This window comes from Neolamprologus multifasciatus, chromosome 17 (genome assembly GCF_963576455.1).
Source record: "Neolamprologus multifasciatus chromosome 17, fNeoMul1.2, whole genome shotgun sequence".
Classification (NCBI taxonomy): domain Eukaryota; kingdom Metazoa; phylum Chordata; class Actinopteri; order Cichliformes; family Cichlidae; genus Neolamprologus; species Neolamprologus multifasciatus.
In genome coordinates, this window is record NC_140455.1 from 34,209,271 (window position 1) to 34,229,418 (window position 20,148).

General features: G+C 40.1%; 1 long non-coding RNA gene across 1 annotated transcript; it reads left to right on the plus strand.

The window, feature by feature from the left end:
* Positions 1 to 11,634: 11,634 nt before the first annotated feature.
* On the plus strand, positions 11,635 to 19,882 carry LOC146499723 (uncharacterized). The gene is made up of 3 exons (XR_014870162.1): positions 11,635 to 13,174; positions 15,105 to 15,161; positions 16,690 to 19,882. It is a non-coding gene; the product is annotated as an uncharacterized LOC146499723 (long non-coding RNA).
* Positions 19,883 to 20,148: the final 266 nt, after the last annotated feature.

The window sequence follows — 20,148 nt, forward strand, 5'->3', positions numbered from 1 at the left end:
TGCTGTCTTAGCCCCTCCATCACCCAGCATCCACCTGTAGTTATATAATAAATCAATTTCACATGTGGCTTGTCTGCCAAAACTGTATCGAGAGGAATGATTCACCCGCTATGCTAACATGATGGAGCTGCTTGGGTTGTGACACGACTGATCCGCAAGTAATAAAATTCAAGTTCAGTGTTTTGTTTCCTTCTATATACAGACTGTTTTGGGCACTTTAGTTTATGCTCTGTCTGATGCTGTCTGTGCAGCATCAGTTTCAGGAAGAATCTTTTATTCTTTTGGTAACTCCAGACAATTTTGTTCCTTTCACTCACTGGAGGAGTTCACAAAATTCACAAATTTCTTTTCAAAGTAACTTGTGAAGTTGGGTTATGAACTAAAGAGTGGACAGAGTCCTTCCTGCTGAATCCACAGTGGCACTTTGGCCTCTGCCAGCGGGCTATTGCAGAGTGCTTTGTAGTGACAAGTCATTACCTCAGCTGGCACTTTGTTAGCAAACAGGGAATCTGTTGCTGGAGCAATCTACTCATTACTTGCTAATCACTTGAATAGGAGGACCTGTTTGTGCAGACACACATAAAGCAAGCTGCACAAGCACAAACACATTTAGTGAGCATGCTGGACTGGGCTTTTCTGCAAAGCACAGACGTTATTGCGTTCCTAATGGTGCCTGAAGTAATTACACCCTGTAATGTTACTCGCTGTCTAGTCCTCTCCAGCAAGCCTCAGCATGGAAGCTCAGAAGTACTATACACAATCCACCATTCTCCACTAAATGACTCCATTAGCCAGAAGGCATCTGCAGTCACTTCTTCTTGTGTGAGAATATGAGGCATGCTTCAATAAAAGCCCAACTGACTGCATACAAAGGGTAGTTGGTCATTGAGAGGAAACAAACAAATTATTAGTCATATTTGTTATTGGATGAGGATGCTGAAGACTTTATCGAGCAATACACAACCTTTCATTACATGTCCAGGACAAAGAAAAATGCATTACACTTTTATTGTGCAAATAGTTGATGAATAAGGGAGACGGTAATTGAATACGTTTGAGAAACCGCTGATGCAATCTTCAGCAATCTTTCTCTTCATTTGCAGTTTTGACCAAAAGGCACACTAATGCACTGCGTTTAGAAATAGTGGAGTCAGTATTTGAATGTAATAATTTGCACAATGTTAAACTGGTTTGTTGAATTGGCTAAATGAGTGTAATGTAGTGTTCACTTGCTGGGCCCACGTCCTCATTTAGGTTTGACAGCGTTTTAATGGCTTAAGCATGAATTGAGCTGCGGTTTGGGGAAGGCCTCGAAAGGGACTGGTGGCGGCTCCCGGGCCTGGCAGATCCCCATGCAATACATAGAAGTAAAGAAGTGAAAAGGGGAGGAAGAGTGGGGCACAAAAAACAAGAACAAACAACTTATAGAACTGGGAGATCACACATCGATAAGAAGCAGAAGGAGCGTGTTTGGAGGCGTGGTCCCGCTCCTGAAATTCAGATACTTTATCTCTAATAATATCGGACAAATAAACAGCTTGCACACTGTGATGGCCAAACCCATGGCCACACCCTAGTGTCGGTAACTCATGTGTATTTTTATTTCTCCATTTGAACACAATAACACACTTTGGTTTCCAGTAAGTTTATTGATTGGTTTAAGTATATTTGTTCTATTTGTAAGCGCACACATTTAGTTTACTTATGTATGCATACCAGTTCATTACTTTGTTTGCTTTTTGACTACCTTTGTTTCTTTTACCTGTTTCTTACCTGCCATGATCCCTGAGAGTTGCCAGACAAAAGGTGGTGGGCAGGGTTTTAAGCAGTTAAATACAAGAGGGATGATTGGTCTGCACCACCACTTTCTATGGAAGCCCGTTTCCGCCACTAAATAAAAACAAAAAAACTAGTATCCATAACTCGAAATTTTGAGTTATTTTCTCGAAATTTTGACTTATTAACCCAAATTTTCTAGAAAATTTTGAGTTAATAAATCAAAAATTTTGAGTTAATATGTCAAAATTTCGAGAAAATAACTCGAAATTTTGAGTTATGGATCCTTTTTTTTTTTTTTTTTTTAGTGGCGGAAACGGGCTTCCATAACTTCCTGTATTTTCTTTCATTAAAAAGCTTTTGTACTTAATTAAATATGCGAGTTTAGGGTTTAGTAGGTTTTGATTTTCTTCTTTGGTGTTTAGTTTATTAATAAACTAGACTGTACTGCATCGTTTTTGTGGTTTATGATTGTGTTTTGTTTAGTTACCCCTGTTGTGTCGTAGTGGTCGGATCAGCCATTATATATAACCCTGTCTGTCATTTCCTGTTTAGGTCAGTTATGTTTGTTTGGGCAGTCGTTTGGTTTGTGGTGTTCGCAGTTTTTTTCACCTGAGTTTAGTTTTGTTTCTTTGACCGCTTTTATGAGCTCAACATTTATTACTTTTGTAAATATAATTTTTTGGTTAAATAAATGAAAACCCTATTTTTCTAATAATTCCTGTGACTCCTGCTTTTTCAACTTGGTCCATCACACACACAGTGGGTCCAGTTTCACCCATTTATTTCACCACAGTGATGTCATTTTTTGTGGTATATCAGTTTATGAGTATTTAATGTCACTATGCATTACACAGTCATGTGAAAAACAGGGCAGTCCTGTTAAAAAGTAAGTGCACCTTTATTGCTTCCATAGGAATTAAGAAGGTAAGTAGTAATCAAATGCAGTTGATCGTCACCAAGTGAGACCATCTCTATAAAAGCAGGAGTTTTGGCATATTGATGCTGGAGCCTTCAGGTGGCACAATCTTTCCAGGAGTGGATGTCTCGTCAAAATACCCCAAAGTCAGACTGTGCAATGATCAGAGAAACTGTAAAAAAAATGAATAAATAGATAAAATCGACATCCTAGACTCTACAGGCCTTGGTTAGGATTTTAAATGTTAATAGAGCTATTAGAAAAAGACTGAACAACTATGGCTCTTTTAGAAGGCCTGTCAGCAGAAACCCTCTTTCCTGTAACAAAAAAACAACAACAAAAAAACATGGCAGCACAGTTTTGGTTTGCAAAGTTGCATCTGAACAACCCAAAAGATTTCCGGAACACTCTTTTATATATCAAAGTATTCTAGAGCTACAGCTAAAGTTCGGACGAAATTGGGTCAAGCAACAGAACAACAAACACAAGCATGGCAGTAAATTTGAATCGATTGAAAAAGAAACGAATCAAGACTTTGGACAATCGCAACAGTCCAAAGTCCAGGCCTCAGCCCAACTGACAAACTGTGGCAAGACCTTAACAAAGCTTTGAATGAATCCGTTGCAAACCTCATGAACTCAGGCAACGTTGTGAAGAAGAGTCCTCCACAATGAGAGACTGAATAAATCAAACAGAAAACAATTCGATGAGTTTATTGCCGCTAAAAATGGTTCACACAGAGCTTGCAAAGCTCCAATTTCTTACTGAAGTTTAAATTATTTGTTATGCTATTTGTAGGGGCTGAAGTGGCTCAGGAGGTAGAACAGGATATGTACAAACTGTACAGTCGGCAGATAGGTAGGTGAGGAGATCCCCAGCTATTTGATTTGGCAGATCTTTTTTGGGCTGGATACCCTTCTTGACAAAACCCCACAACCTCTCCTCCCTGGATGAAACCAGAGATCTTTTGCATGTAAGGCAGTGCATAAACCTTTAATAGTATGAAACTTTACTGAATGGCTGAATGAGATTCCATTTTTAAGTATGTCACTATAGCAAGAAGAAGACTACCACTGACAGATCTATGGGTTGCAAGTAAAACTAAATAACAACTTCTTGAAAATAAGCTCGGTGGTGATGCCATTTCAGATTTACAAAATGTGCACTACATTTAAAACACATTTGCTTCATTGATACATTTATGCATAAAGGGTACTCAAGAGAACACAGAGCTCACCCAAGGTCAGTGACCTATGTTGCAGTTTTAAAGAAACTGATCTGGATGCGCACCAAAATGTAATGGGTTCTTTCTTTGCCAGCTCTCCGTGTCTGCACTAAGTTGCATGAAATTCGGATGTAATCTTGCAGACAGGCAAGCAAACAAACAGATGGTCTCCTTGGAGGGTTGAATAGGCTCCTTAAAAAATTAAGGAAGGGTTTGTTTTATTAACACAAGAATGGTTAGCTCCCTCATTAGTAACTTTAAATAAATAACTAAAAATGAGTTTCCCAAACTTCGACCTTGATTGCTGTTTAGTCCGTCATGAATATTCAGTGTTGCAGAGAGTTTTTTCAAGTCTGGCACAAAGTTTTCACTTGCCTCAAGTAAACTGGAGGACTCCTGCCCCGTGACCTCTACTACCGTCTTACTTGACCTGCAAACTGGCCTTCAACATACCAGAGTTTGTATATGTTGGCTGCTCACAGCTCAGTGTAGAAAAGCTTCTTCTCTCTGGGAGTCTTGGTCTGTGTCAAGCATGAATATCGCACAATCCAATATTAATGCACCTCCATCAGTGTGACTGAAATGACTAAAGCATTGTGCCCTCCAGAAAACTCGAAGTGATACCTCCCCTCCGCAGCCTCCAATCACCCTCATGACCCAAGTCTTCAAACCCCTGCGGGGTATTTTGTTTAAGTCACTTTCTCCTCTGTCTGTGCCTCTCCTCCTTCCTCTCCACTTCGTCTTCCTTATCCATTTGATGTCTCAGACTTGTTTTCTGTTTATGACTGTGGATGATTGAGGTGCATTGCTCCGGTGTCAGCTCTGCTCCAGGGGAGAACTCAGCAGGACACGGACAAACAAAAACTATCACCTTCTAAGAGGGGTTCGACTGACATTGGATGGGATGAGTGTCTGGGTGTGTGTTTCTGTTTGTGAGTGTGTGTACAGTCCTCTCCCTCAGGGTAGACATCTTATCTGAGCGGCGTCTGGGGGGTAAAAAAAAATGGCTATATGTCAGTGCAAAGATGTGCTGTGGGTGAGAACAGCTATGAGACCCTCTGATTTACCCAGTGACAGGACCATAGGGCGTCCTAGTTTACTGTGCAACCAGACATCTCTGTCCATCTCCACGAGACATCGAAATTGTGACTTAATGGAGGGAAAGACAGCCAAAATATTGAAACATGTCATGTCTGTCTGTGACGGCGAGAGAAAGTAAGTTGTCATGACTGAGACGATATAAAGTGTGTGGAGAAAGTGGTGAAACCCAACACGGGTGACTCACAGTTCAGGCTTCATGCAGTACAGTCAAATCTGTTCCTTTGATTTCATTGCATGATAAATTGCTGGTTGAAGCATTTAGATCCAGAAAGTCCCAAATTCAAACCCAGCATCTAGAGGAAATGTTGAAAAGCTGTGGCTTAATGTAACAATCAGCTCACCGCTTTGACTGGAGTAACTAGCTCACCAAAGATGGGAGGTTACATTCTGCAGCATGAATTCGTTTAATATGGGAATAGTGCTTTCATTTCTTTTCATTCTTTTTTTTTTTTTTTTACAATATTAAGGTTATTTGACACTTTTTTTTGCTTTCAACAAATGTATTCATCATGTTTTTTAAGCTGCTGATTGGAAAACCTCAATTTGCAGAAGACAAAAGTGAACACACATGATTTGTAGTAGACCTATTGTTTGTGTACATTCAATTTGCTCAACAATTTTTTGTAGGATATGGAAAATTCATATCGCTGTATTTATCCTTGTTATATTTATAAGTGCATTAGTTAATTAGAGTGCAACCTTCTAATAGCTAGAAACAGTTTCTAGAAACTAGAAACAATTCCCTTAAACCTCAGAATCTAATGCAGGGGTAGGCAACTCCAGGCCTCGAGTGCTGGTGTCCTGCAGGTTTTAGATGCATCCTTGATCCAACACAGCTGATTCAGATGGCTAAATTACCTCCTCAACATATCTTGAAGTTCTCCAGAGGCCTGCTAATGAACTAATCATTTGATTCAGGTGTGTTGACCCAGGGTGATATCTAAAACCTGCAGGGCACCAGCCCTTGAAGCCTGGAGTTGCCCACCCCTAATCTAATGTAATGCTAGATTAAAGGTATTTTGTCTACATTTCAGCTCTCACCATGCAGTACACGGGGGGATGTCCAGGGAAGAAAAATAAATCCAACATAGAAGTGCTAAAAAGTGCAGTTCCTGGACAACTGAAGCTCGTTTTATTCTCTATAACTAATTTCTCTATATGTGGAATTGTAGATGGTGTAAATTTATTATTATTATGATTACTATTTTTCACCCCTTGGAAATTTAAGATACTTGGTCAATATCGACATAGGCAGCTGTAGTTGATAGCTGTCCGCTAAACCTCACCCCTGCCAATTTCCAGCCATTGAATTGGGCCTCTTAATCATGGGTGCGGTCAGGGGTGATTTTAGCCCATTTTGGGGGGTGCTTCAGCACCCTAAAGATTTCTTACTTTTTTTGACAATATTTGCTGTTTGTGGGACACACTAATAAAAATATAAAAAGCATACAGTACTTAATTGAGATGAAACATTTTAACAACAAAAGTATAGATAACCCCTACCCCCCCTCCCAAAATGGTTTGTTCCAGCTCGGCTCTCCCCTGCTCTGGCTCTAGCGTCGTTGCTGCCAGAGCGATAGTGGCTGAGATGCAGTGGAGCGGAGGTGTTAGTGCCTGGCTTAAAACAGGACATATTAGCTGTATTTAACCTTCAGTTACTCTTTATATAGTTAGGTAGGAGTCAGACCATGTTTCTTTTTAGCTGAAAAACATTACACCAGGTAACCTGCTGTGTTGAAAACGTGTGTTTGCTACCCTACAATCCGTCCTGCTCTGTAGTAAAATCAGCGATATTTGACGGTCCTGTTGCTCCCATTAAAATTTATATAGCCTATTTAAAATCTAAAACTTAACATTGTCCGTAGCCTGCTGTTGTTACCACTGTCCTGTTTGAAATCTAATGAGAGAAACTGGTTATTTTGTCATATGTGTATGTGCCGGTATTGAACCCAAGGTACTAACTAGCTAACTGACTGGATGCTCATTAACCTTATAACTCCTGTTGTGTGTGTGTGTGTGTACGCAGAGAGACAGCCAGGTTCATAATGGATATGAGGAAGTGTTTTCAAAAAAAGGAGCCACATTCAGTTAAAAGTGTAAGATCAAATGAGCCATCAATAAAGGATAATGTTGGATCAGTGTTTCAATATTTATATCTTTTATTAGATGTGCATGTGGTTTGGTTATTTGCCTTTTGGTTGAAAGTACACTGAGAGAGGACTTTTTTATTAGTGATCTTAATAGTTTTTTTTTTTTTTATCTAATTGAATACAATCTATTTTTGTATGATTGTCAGTCCAAAGATGGAGAGAGGAAAGAGGGGAACATGAGGAGAAAGTACAAGGTCAGGAAGAACCAGTTAAGAAAACAGGCAGGGAGTACTAACAGGCAAAACAGAAACTGTTAAACTGGCAAAGAAAAAACCCAACTAATTTTACTCGTACAATCTGGAAGTTGTGTTCTCCCTATATTAAAGCTGCTATACAGAATCTGCTAAACAAACTGGGTTGTCAGCCCTGGCACTGCATTACCATATTGAGCTTCAGTCAGAGGAAGTCACGGTTGCCAAAAACGTTTTGAAGCTCAAGAGTGAGGCTGGTGCCATTCCAGATATGTTAACATTGTACAATCTTCTGGATAATCAGCTCTTCCCCACACTGAAAACTGTTATTCGGGTTGCCCTAACAAACCCAGTTAGCAGCTGTAGCTGTGAGAGGTGTTTTAGTGTCTTGAGTCAGCTCCATACCTGGCTGAGAAGGACCATGGGTCAAAGCAGACTCCAGCACCTGGCTGTGATGTCAGTTGAGAAAGAGATGCTTGAGAAACTTGACCACCAAAATGTGATAGACAGATTTACCAACCTCAGGTTAAAAGAAAAGAAAAAAATCTGCAGAGCCATAGTAGTATCTGCAGTAAAGATCTTTTCATACATTGTACCAAAGGCCAAGGTGTCTCCATTTTTCTAATTTTTTTAATAGTATTTTGTACATTTGTACATTTCAAGGACTCTTCTATTTTTGGATTGTATTTTTATGTATCTGTATTGTATTATAAATACACATTAAAAGTGAATCTCTGTCCAGAAATGCACTCAGTTTACTTTTTACTCACTGTGAGCATCATTCATTATTCTCCCGCAGTAATTAAGGTTAGGATATGTATATATTTTTTTCAAATTCCAATCCATTCTTCTTTAGCAGCATTTAAATAACCTTTATCAGATTTGATGGTTTTGTTACAGACTTTTCAAAAAAGTGTTTTGCTTTTCTTTCACAAATGTGGGGATTAAATTGTGTTAAAATGCACAAAACAGTGATGTCATGTTTTGTGACGAGGACCCAGGCACAGAGAGACTTGATGAATTTAAGAATCTTATGATTTAATAAAGAAATTTGCAGACTTGCACAGAGATGGTAAAATTATGATGACTGATAATGGAGATGAAGACAACAAACGATGAGGACAGGGAGGAACAGGGGTTTAAATGCACCAAGGAGACAGTCAGAGGGAACTCGGGACAACTGGAGACATTTAAGGATGCAGGGACTGACAGAGACAGGGAAGAAGTCTCATCGTGACGAGTAAAGTTTATCTTGCCTGGATGGGCAGCTCTCTGGGTGCTCAGCACCCCCAAAGCTCTGATTCTAGAATCGCCCCTGTTTGCAGTGTTAGTGCTTTTGGACCATTTTAATGGAACTATCTGGAATGTAATGTGACCTGCTGTGTGGTAAAGCACACCTAAGAAGCTTGTGATTTCGTTTTTATAAGTGGAATTAAAGCTTTTTATTAGCTTGTTATTTACTACAAATGAGCAGATCTCTTCTGATGTGTGATTCACTCTTACGGATGGATGCAGCTTTTCACTTGGCCACTTTTGGCTGAAGAAACCCTTTCAAAGCGTTACATTAAATCTTTAATGCAGCGGTCCCCAACCCCCAACCCCCAGGCCAGTCGTTTGGTACCGGGCCGCGAGAGTTGAAGCTCGGGTGTGAAATCTTTGGTTTTCAGGGGTTTTATCATTTTTTAGCGTAATTTTTAAAATCATTTTTATCATTAACTCGGTTTCCCTGTGTCTTTTCCCGTGTGTTATGAGTAAATTTTTCTTTTTTTTTTGGTACCGGTACTGGTTTTACTTTGTTGTATTCATCCGCGACACCATAAAGGCTGGTCCATAAAAATTTTGTCATACATAAACCGATTCGTGACACAAAAAAGATTGGGGACCGCTGCTCTAATGTAATGCCAATTGATGTTGCCACGATGGCTATATCCTTCTTTTATATACAGTCTGTAGATGCATATTGTGTTAGCAAGTGTTTTGACCTCCAGTGTTTGTGGTTTTCAGCACATGGAAAGTGTTCTCCCCTAACTAGACCATGTAGAGTATCTTCCCTCCAAATCACAGATACAAACACGGCAGAAGCGTTTGCCACACTCGGAAGTGACGCGAAAAGCGCCTTAGCAACAGGTGATGCACTTGGATGTGCATACTAAGACAGACCCACAGAGGAAAAGCTTGCTTTCATTCCCATTTTTTGCATACTTGGAAACTGCTTTTGTGAAGAGGTTGTGCTTGGTGGGTTGTAATTTTAAAAAAAGAAAAGAAAGTCATAAATATCGATTGTCCCAGTATCACAGAAGTGTGAGGGGAGGCACATTTCAGGCACCTTAACAATTCAGCAGCTGCTTCGTTTGAAGCATGCTGACAACCTCAGTCCCATGAGTGCAATGATGGGGTGATGAGTTCGAGGCCTCCAGCAGTATTACTAGAACTTTGATTTTCTTTCTCTTTTTTTTTTTTAACAAAGGTTTCATCCCTTAACAGTATTATATTGGTTTAGTGTTAGTCTTAAAATACTCTTTATGCAGTCACTTAAGGTAGGTGTGCATGTCTGTGCATCTACAGTGGGCACTACATGCTTGTTTAACATTTCCTTCTTCTATCACCATAACTGCAGCCTGGTTTTTTGCCTTTTCCAACCCACACTCAGAAGCAGACATCCAACTTGTGCATGCGGTCTCTTATCTGTGGTTTTTACTCTCATACTGTATCCTCCCAGAGCATATTCGTCATGCAGGTGGTCATTATTTCTGAAAGCGAAATTGTGCATCTCGGAGGAGCGATGCGTGCGGGGCATCACTTTCACTCTGTAAACTGTATTCACTCCATAGTAGGTGTTTGTAAGACCAACAACAGCAACCTGCCGCCATGCAGAATGGATTTAATTTGTATTTTTCCATAAACTCAGTCATCCCACGGAGTTCTCGCAAATAGATCTTTTGAGCATTTCAGACGGTGCCGTGTCCTCTGCTTTCAAAACCCGAGCACTCTGGGGAAATTAAATCATAGCAGGTCCTTCAGTGCCCCCATCAGGATCTCTCTGGCACCTCCATCCACCTCTTTTCATCTCTTTCATCTTCAAAAATCTCATGCTTATTCAATTTGATTCTGGCTTCTCCACCACAACATCCTTTTTTCCCCCTCTTACTCTCTCCCCCGCTCGCTGTTGTTAAACTCCCAGAGTATTGCCGCCGGGCGAAGCCATTAAGAAACGGCAAACAGCTATGTCGAGTCGGCAAACACTGGTGTGCATACAGGTGGTGCAGAGCTAACAGACAGGAATCATTACACTGCTCTACTCTGATCGCTGCTATTCCTCTGGGACTGAGCGCGCTCGGCATATGTACAGATGGGAACACACACACAGACACACACACTGGTAGAGATTAAATCACATGTGGGTAACAGGTACGTGAAAATATGTCAATACATGTACAAAGGTACACACAGGAAGTGAGAATCAAATTGTTTTGTCCAAGAACAAATGAAAGAAGGATAAGAAGCCACAGTAGGGGAAAAACAAGAAGAGAGCAAGCCAAGAAGAAAGGCAAACCTAAATCTCCACTTGTTATTGTACCTGAGGCCAGAGAGTCGGCTCGCTCGGCAGGCTGGCTAATGGTGCGACATTCTCCAGCATATTTCACTGGACACATTTAAATTTGCTGCTGCTCTGACCTAGTCATAGCACATCTCTTCCTCATTTGTCCTCTACGTGTGTGTGTGTGTGTGTGTGTGTGTGTGTGTGTGCAGAAAGGATAATGACTGCATTGATCAGAGACGTCCCCAATGGGTGGTCTTGTTCCGTCAAGGCTGAGAGAAAACGAGAGGGAGAGCGAAAAGAGAAAGGGAGAGCGGGCGAGCGAGCGGGGCCAGAACGGGATGCCCTCTGTGGCAACCCGCCTCGACGCATTAGCCAATCAAATATCCATCTTGGCTGTCGCCTCCCTGCTCCACGCACACTATCAAAAAGTAATCTGCGGCGCTGTTTTTAATCGCCCGTCATGTCTCTGTTCCTTCCTTCCTACATCATTTCCTCGCTACTTCTTAAAATAATCGTCTTTATGTGCAGGATAACACAAAGAACAGCACGGGGTGAGTGCGGATGTGTCCACGCAAGGGCCCGATAGATCTCTGAAAGTATGAAAAGCATGTGATTCGGATACTCTGGCCTTGACAGGTCAACAGATCTCAACATGGTTGCCATGATAAGCAATGTTTTCCATCTGCATCAAACAGTTCATGAGGGGATATTTTCATTATGGTTCCTGAAACGATGGGTATAGGGATGCAACGATACCAATTTTTTCAAACCGATACGATACCGATACTTGGATCTGAGTACTTGCCGATACAGAGTACAAAAAACGATACTTCTACCACACACACACACACACACACACACACACACACACACAAATACAATTAATTGGAAGACAGGTTTTATTATATTCCCTTTGATAAAAAATAAAATCTTAATAAAAATGACCACAAAAAAATTTCAAGTGAAAAATAAGCACTTCTGTTAAATTATTGCAGAGTCTCCACATTGTAATTTTACAAAATATCACTGAACTATTGGCACTGTCTCGAGCTTTCAGAATAATAAATAAACACTTCTGTTTGGAATAAAATAAATACAAATTAGGTTTGCGAATAAAATAAACTTTTAAATTATTGCAGAGTGTCCATATTGTAAACAAACAAACAAAATAATAATTATTAAATAAATAATAAATAAAATAATAATTGGCTCCCTAGTGGCCAATCTAAAAAACTACAACAGAAATGACAAGCCACCCTCTGATTAATGAAATAAGTTGGTATCGGTTAACTTTTACAAGTATGAGTACACACACATTTTACAGTATCGGCCCCGATACCCGATACCAGTATCGGTATCGGTGCATCCCTAGATGGGTATTTTGGGTATTTCAGCCACTGGTATGAGCATATCTTGAAAGACCAACTAACCAACTGACCAATTAGGAACACCAAGAACAGTCACTGCTTGAAAATTCCACATCCTATCAAAAACAAATAAAAGTTTACTGTGAGCAGACAAAAAACTTTTTTGGGGGTTTCTAGAGAATTCTTGTACATCCATCCAGCCGTCATTTTCTTCATCATTTTCCTCCTCTTGTAGGGAGCTGGAGCCTATCCCGGCTGTCCTAGTTGCGTGCCTTTTAGTTTAAGGTGTGCCCTGCCTGTCATGAAGGCTTGGTTAGGTTCCATCCTGCAAAAATTCTTGTAGTGAGCTTATTTCTGCTGGGAGCGATCGTTATTCGTACTGACTTCCTTACTTGAAGGACTGTTGATGAACAGATGGACACACTTGATCAGACGATCTTCTTCACAGAGAAGAGAATAGAGTGTAAAGAAGGAGTATTATTTTATTTTTGTACGTACTTATTTTTAATAATGAAGTTGGCATGTTCTCCCTGTGCCTGGGTGGGTTTCCTCCCACAGTCCACACAAATACATACTAGGCAATTCTACATTAGTTGTAAGTGTGTAGTGGATTGAGCGGTGAAGCGGTGAACTGACTGAAAAGCTGACAGCAAACAATACTACTAACTCAAAGACACCGACCTACCTAAATAAGACAAAGGGGAAACATAAATAGTGGCTGATCAGCCCACAAAAACACATAAAGGGGTAGAACACCCAACTGAAACTAACATAACAAATTCCATTCCCCCCCATGATCCAGAGTGTTGGTATGACCCAATTTGCAGTTCTCCATATAGGCTTGCTCCGCCCCTTTTCCACCTCTTAGCTCATCAACCAAGGCACTGGAGCAGCTGCCACTGAGGTAACTCAGAAAACAAAAAGATTAAATCATACATAACACTGTAAACTAAAATGTGAGCACTTATTTTTGAATACGGTATTATGTATTGTATAAATGAATTAATTCTAAACCAAAACCAGTTCTTTATTATCCTGTAAATTAAATCCTATATCTAAAGAAAGAAAAATTCTCCAAACCTTTGCAACTGTGAAATGAATAAGCAGTTAATTAAATGAATGGATGGAGTTATAGATAATTACAGATTCTGATGTTTAATCTGAATTGTTTATTTATTACTTTTGAAATGAGTTTTTATGCCAATTGATCATTCATCACAATAAGCTTCCTATGTCATCATTTTTATTTATTCTATTGTGCACAGTATCTTATTCTTATTCTCATCATCTTATCCTATTCCAGTATTGTTGTTTTTTATTTTTGCTATGTAACTTTGCACTGTCCACTTTCTGCTATAACAAAACAAATTTCCCACGTGTGGGACTAATAAAGGTTATCTTATCAGATTTTAAGATGGGGCAATTCATCAGCTTACACTCTGAGCACCAGTGACCCAGTGCACTCATGGTGTCATAGCTTTGCTGTTCTAATAGAAGGCAACATTGGCAACTGCTCGGTCACACTAGGGCAGGGGTGTCCAACTCCAGGCCTCAAGGGCCGGTGTCCTGCAGGTTTTGGATAACATTCTGGGTCAACACACCTGAATCTAATGATTAGTTCATTACCAGCAATCTGGAAAACTTGAAGACATGTTGAGGAGGTCATTTAACCATTTAAATCAGCTGTGTTGGATCTAAACCTGCAGGACACTGGCCCTTGAGGCCTGGAGTTGGACACCCCTGTCCTAGGATAAAAATAAGACAGCAACCCCCACGCAACTAAAACACTAGTGATTGTGTTCAATTGTTTCACATTGTGGGACTGATTGCAAGTATCTGTGATCTTTCACCAAATGTGGGGGACATCCAGAAGTTTAGCATGCAACACCCTCAGCTTTGGGTGCCCACTTTTGATTGCAAAGCAACCCGTCTACAAACAACTGCAGTCCAAGTCTGACTGGCGAAGGTTTGCAAATGACTGCCATGCAAATTTATAAACATGGATTGCACAAGTCTGTTTGCGGTTATCATTTGTGACTTGTTTCTTTGCTATTGGGGATTCGACTCAGCTGGCTGCCAACTGGTTGCATTCTAGTTATATTCAAACATAAAAGCAAGGTTGCTGTCCTGAAGCAGCTGCGTCACTATTTGTAGAGAAATGTCTGAATTTGTATTTCAGATCTACGAGGTTCTTGCTGAACTTTCTTTGTATGAACAACAACAGGTTTGCGATTTTCACCAGTTTATCACAATCAACTTTTGTATTAGCACGATATAATATGCAGCTTCACCCTATTCATTCAGACTGATAGCAGACTGCTTCTTATTGCCGTATTATTGCTATCTTGACGCACCAAATTCACTTGGAAGATGGAGAACTGACTGCAAGTGGTCCCCATCTTTGATGCAACCATTTCTTATCCTGACAGTTCTCATATAAAGCTGTTTTCCCATTACTCTTCTCTACAAGCACTTAAAAATTGTTACTGATCACACACATTAATGCTGAAACAACAGAATTAAGTCCAATGAAGTTATGCTTTTAAGTAGTTTATTTAATCAAAAACGATCAATAACTCAAAAAGTCAGAAAATGGAAAAAAGAACAATATTTTCAAATTTAAATAGATTAAGTTGCATCACTTAATCTATTTAATTATTGGGCGCTTACTGATGGTTAAAGAGTATAAGACTAACAAACTATGGGCTATTTTCCCACCTCCCATTGCAGTTTACAGCAGAATTTATTCAGCAAAAACGCATTTGTTTAAAAGCACTGTGGTATTTTTTCCCACAACACATATGCATTAACTGATGTCCTCTTCTGACTTTCAGAATCAGGTTGTATACGGAGGATCTAGTCATCGCTCTTTTCATCGGGGGGAAAAAAAGGTACAACACTTTGAGGCCCGACAGCTCTGGAGTTCCATTAAGAATTCTTCTAAATTTACAGTGAGAGCAAACCGCCACAGCTTGCCGCCCACAGAAACAAGGCAATCACTCACCTCAGCCCCTCTATGCAGCCAGACAGGATTCGCGAACACACAAAGATTCAAAGAGAAATGTTCACGAATGCACACACACAGATTCACAATATATACACACTCACGCAAAACCAGCGGAGAGTGCAGATGATGGTGCACACGAGTACAGCTTCTCCAAGTCCCGCATGTCTGTGTCGATGTATGTCTATGTGTTAGGGCGTGTGTGGATAAGGATCTGTCACGGAAAAAGGTTGTGCTTGCTGCCACTGCAAACAAGAAGTGTTGAATCTAGGCCTCAAACCACCAACCAATCTGAAACATGCTCCACCTTTGAGACACTGAGGAGAAGCCTCATTGTTGCACTCAAACGAACGCCCGCCATTTCTCCCTTTCTAGCGTAAAACGCATTGGTACCTCTTCAACATTCACAGCTGCTTCTGTTGGGCTTGACATACATTCCTTTTTCTTTTTTCTTTACATTTATTTTAAAGACCTTAAAGGATTTTGCTGTTTAGTTTTGATGACATTCAGAAATATCGGATTTTCTTTGGATTCCAGTCTGTTCCCCGTGCGCTCCCCTGAAGGAGCGGGCAGGTCATTAAAAGTCAGGGCATGTGTCACGACGCCTACCGGAGCGGTAGAAGGACCCCATCTCATCATCAGCGATATGTTTCTGTACTTGTGGCTCAGAAAAGCTTCAGATAACACACAGGAAGGGAAAACAGAACCTGAAAGGCAGAAATAGATGTAAGCAGAGAGAGAGAGAGACGAAAATAAAAGAATGAAAAACGGAGATTGAGTTGCGAATGACGACCGTATCGGAATCAGATGAAACAAGTTTACGTTTCCACAATTCCATCACAAATAGACACGAGCAAGAAATGGCAAAAAAAAAAAAAAGCCAGTAAATCTCCAGCTGTCTTTCTAGAGCTTGTCTGATGTCTCCCGGGCACGTATGAATATTAAATGGCCTCTTGTAAATCAAACAATGGTGTGTTAGTGAGCACTGAAATAGAATTAGTTGGGAAAGGGCAGATAATAAATTGACTCTCTTTTCACAGCCAAAGCCACAAAAGCTTCTCCCCACGTGAAAAAGATACAGCCAGAGTACTACAGGGTAAAGTGTTGGAGAGGCCTAATGGCTTCGATTTTTTCCCCCTTTCGTCTCAGGCTTTCCATCTCCCCCCTACACACACTCGCTCTTATCAAAAGGTTTAATAATGATAGCAAGCAGAGCATTACTGCTGGTTTGATCTCATCATTTCACGCATGCACACATTCCTTCGCTCTACCGCGAAAAAAGGTTACGCACTAGAACAGATAAAGCGTATACACTCGGATGCAGGTGTCTTTGCATGCATGCACCTGGCGGAAAAAAAATGCTATAGCTGGATTGTGTGTATTTCTGGATGATTGTGGGCTGATTTTCCTCTCAGGTGCAACCTTGGATTGTGATGCAGTGAGGAGAAAGAAGAGAGAAAGCAACAGACATGAAGGGAGGAGAGAGAGAGGGAGGTAGGTGATACAGGTGAGAGAGAAAATCAACGAGCTCTCACACAGAGACAATCAATAAGCTCTCTTCTCAGTCTATTTCCTATGGGCTGGCCTCAGTAATAGCATTGTGCCAAAGCCGTGTGAGTGCAGCCTGGGAATAGGTTCAGGGTGATGTGATAGCAAAGTATGAAGGCAGCACTGCTGACTGGGACTCACACTAATTGTTACCTTTGTCATAAAAAGGGCAGAGAAATCACTGGGAGGACTGTGGTAGAGATTTATGGAGGCCTACCGGCACATGGAGATAAGGAGAGAAGTACTGTTATCCACGGCTTGGTTTTCTTTGATGTGAATGCAATATTTTTGTGTTGGGTTTATTAGATTTAGCCAGTTCATCATACACCATCAGGATTTTTAATCAATAATATGGTAAAATTTTGCTGTGTGAGACAGAGCACAGCGACAGAAGATAGAAATCGGATGCTAATGCAATGGGAGCTGTTTGTGTTAAACTTTATGAAACTATAACATTTTCTAACTTTATTATCGATCTCATTCATCTCCACTCATTCCTCGCAGGACTATCTAAATATTGATTATTTATCCCTTAGAAAGGGAAATGAAAGGTAGCCTAAATATAAAGCAATGTCTGAAGCTAGCATGAGCCAAAAACAAAGCTAGCTTCTTTTTTGCTGTGCTCAGTGTTTGAACAAGTCATTTAAAGATGTGCTATTGAATATTTTTAGAGTAGCAATACACAAAATAACGTGTATTATCATCTAATAAATGCACTGAGACTTTACAGTTACCCTCAGGTAAAACATTTAGTAGCTTTTAGCTTTTAACAGCCTGTTGTTTTAGATACAGCACAGATGAAGTCCATAGCAGGGCTAGAGTGAGTATGTGTTAGCAACCGGCAGCCTAGCTAATGGTGCGACATTAGCATGATTGTTAGCGTGACTGTTTTAAAGTTCATATGATATTTTCAGTCATAAGTTGCCTTTCACCTGGTTAATTTTAGCTCAAATACTGGATTCTTGTTTAATTGAGTGATCTAGTGACTAGCCACCCAGTTTGTTCACAGCTGCTAGCAAAGATTAAGGTCTATCTATACCCAGTGTTGCCAACTCCTCAGTAAGGAAAATCGCTATTGGTTGTCCTAAAAGTCGCTAGAAGTCGCAAAATGACGTCATCACCTAATTTGCATAATTGGTCATGCTAATGTAATTGTAACCTACGCTGCTGGAGAGAGAAATAACATCGTGGACAAGACATAAAGTGAGCAAAAAACGTCCTAAATGCATTTAGAATTTATTTAGAACTACAAATTAAATTTCTTTTAGCAATTATTGTTTTTTGTAATGTCACAATTCCAACCCTGCTCCTTTACCCGGACTTGGACCGGCAAAAGTGACCCGAAATAGGCACTCTGGTGGAGTTACTTAGTGTGTGTGTGTTTATAAGTAGTTTTAAACCTGATCCACAAAACAGCATAAGAGTAAAAGAAGAACTGACTGCGTTACAGCACCCGCTGCTTGTTGAGAGTAAAAGCGATATGCGCTTTCACGTCTTTTTTTAGCGACTTTTTTTTTTTTAGAAAAAAAGTCGCTAGGGGGTCTGAAAACTCGCTAAATATAGCGACAAAGTCGCTATTGGCTGGCTAGAAGTCACTAAATGGTGTCATTGCCTAATTTGCATAATTGGTCATGCTAATGTAATTGTAACCTAGTTGTAGGAGAGAGAAATAACATCTTGGAAGGGACGTAAAGACAGTAAAAAACACCCTAAATGCATTTAGAATATATTTAGAACTACAAATTTAATTTCTTTTAGCAATTATTAGGTTTTTTTAATGTCACAACTCCAGCCCGCCTCCTTTATTTGGGATTGGGACCTGCAAAAGTGACCCCAAAAAAGCACTTTGGCAGAGTTACTTTTGTGTGTGTGTATTTTTTAGTTTTAAACCTTGTGCTCCACAAAAAGAAGCAGTAAAAACTGACTGTGTTACAGTCAGGGCAGGAGCAGCGGCTTCACACATGTGCGATCCATTTGCAATTTGGACGCATAGGTATGAACATCTGCTCTAACACTGCTGCATAAGGACTATATCCGCACCTTGGCACGGGCGAGTTGCCCATGGCAGCACCCGCTGCCTGTTAAGAGTAAGAGCAATACGTGCTTTTACGTCAAAAAGTCGTCATAAGTCTCCAATAACACCAGCAAAGGTTTGCCAGATTAGTCGCTTTTTAGAAAAAAAAGTCGCTAAGGGGGTCTGAAAACCTGCTGAATATAGCGAGAAAGTTGCTAAGTCGGCAACACCGCATACAATTCCTCCACAGCAACCCAAGCTGTCCATTTTTGGATCGCTTAATTATGTTAAACTCATTAGATATTCAGTAAAACTATTGGTGTTAATAAATCAATGTTAGGTAGTTAATAATATTAACTTATTAGCATTTACCTTTACTTTGATATAGTATTTATTCTCCATCACTTCCCAAACAGCAGCGTTATTGACCTGTCCAGATCAAACCTGCTTCTAGGCCTTTCATCCTTGCAGCAGTATAGCGAGAGAGATTTTCTAAAACACATATGTAAGCATTACGAAAGCTGAGCTCTGGCAGGGACTTTGCAATCTACAGTAGCTATATATAGCACCGTGTGCAGTCTTTTAATCCAAAGTTTGTTCATCTTTTTTTCTTTACTTTTGAGAGTCAATATATATCCTTAGCTCTGAAACAGATTAAAATTGTTTGGCTTGAATAGAGGAAGTGTCAAGAGTTGGCCTTAATTTGCTATAGCATATTCGAAGGTAAAGTGAAGATGTTTCTGATGATGTGGTCACCTTCCAGTCATTGAGTCAAAGATTAATTCCTCTGTTAACCAACATATTATAAAGTTCAATGTGAAACTATCTTTCCAACACCGAAGGCTCGAGTGAAATTAGGTCACGCAGCAGGACGATGATCCTAAAGCCCACTAGCAAATTTATAACAGAATGGCTGAATCAAGATGTTGCAATGGCCCAGCCAGTGTTCAGACCTTAACCCGAAATGCTGATATCAATCTATGCATAAACGCATGAACGCCTGCAAGCCACAAAAAGAGTGGGAGAAAATTTCTTCTCAACAATGTGAGAGACTGATAAAGATAAACAGAAAATAATTGTTGCAAGTTATTGCAGCTAGTGGTGGCTGTACAAGCTACTGACCCACGGGATGTACTTTTTCACAGCATTGCACAGTCCTGTGAAAACTTTCTTTTTCACATGACTGTATTGCCATCCACACTAACCTAAGCCTTAATAATAAGAAGTATTTTTGTAGGCACAGAATAAAGTTTGCATGAGGACAGTACAACCTTTACAGAAAATATAAATAAGTTTTGTTCATCGCCGTTTA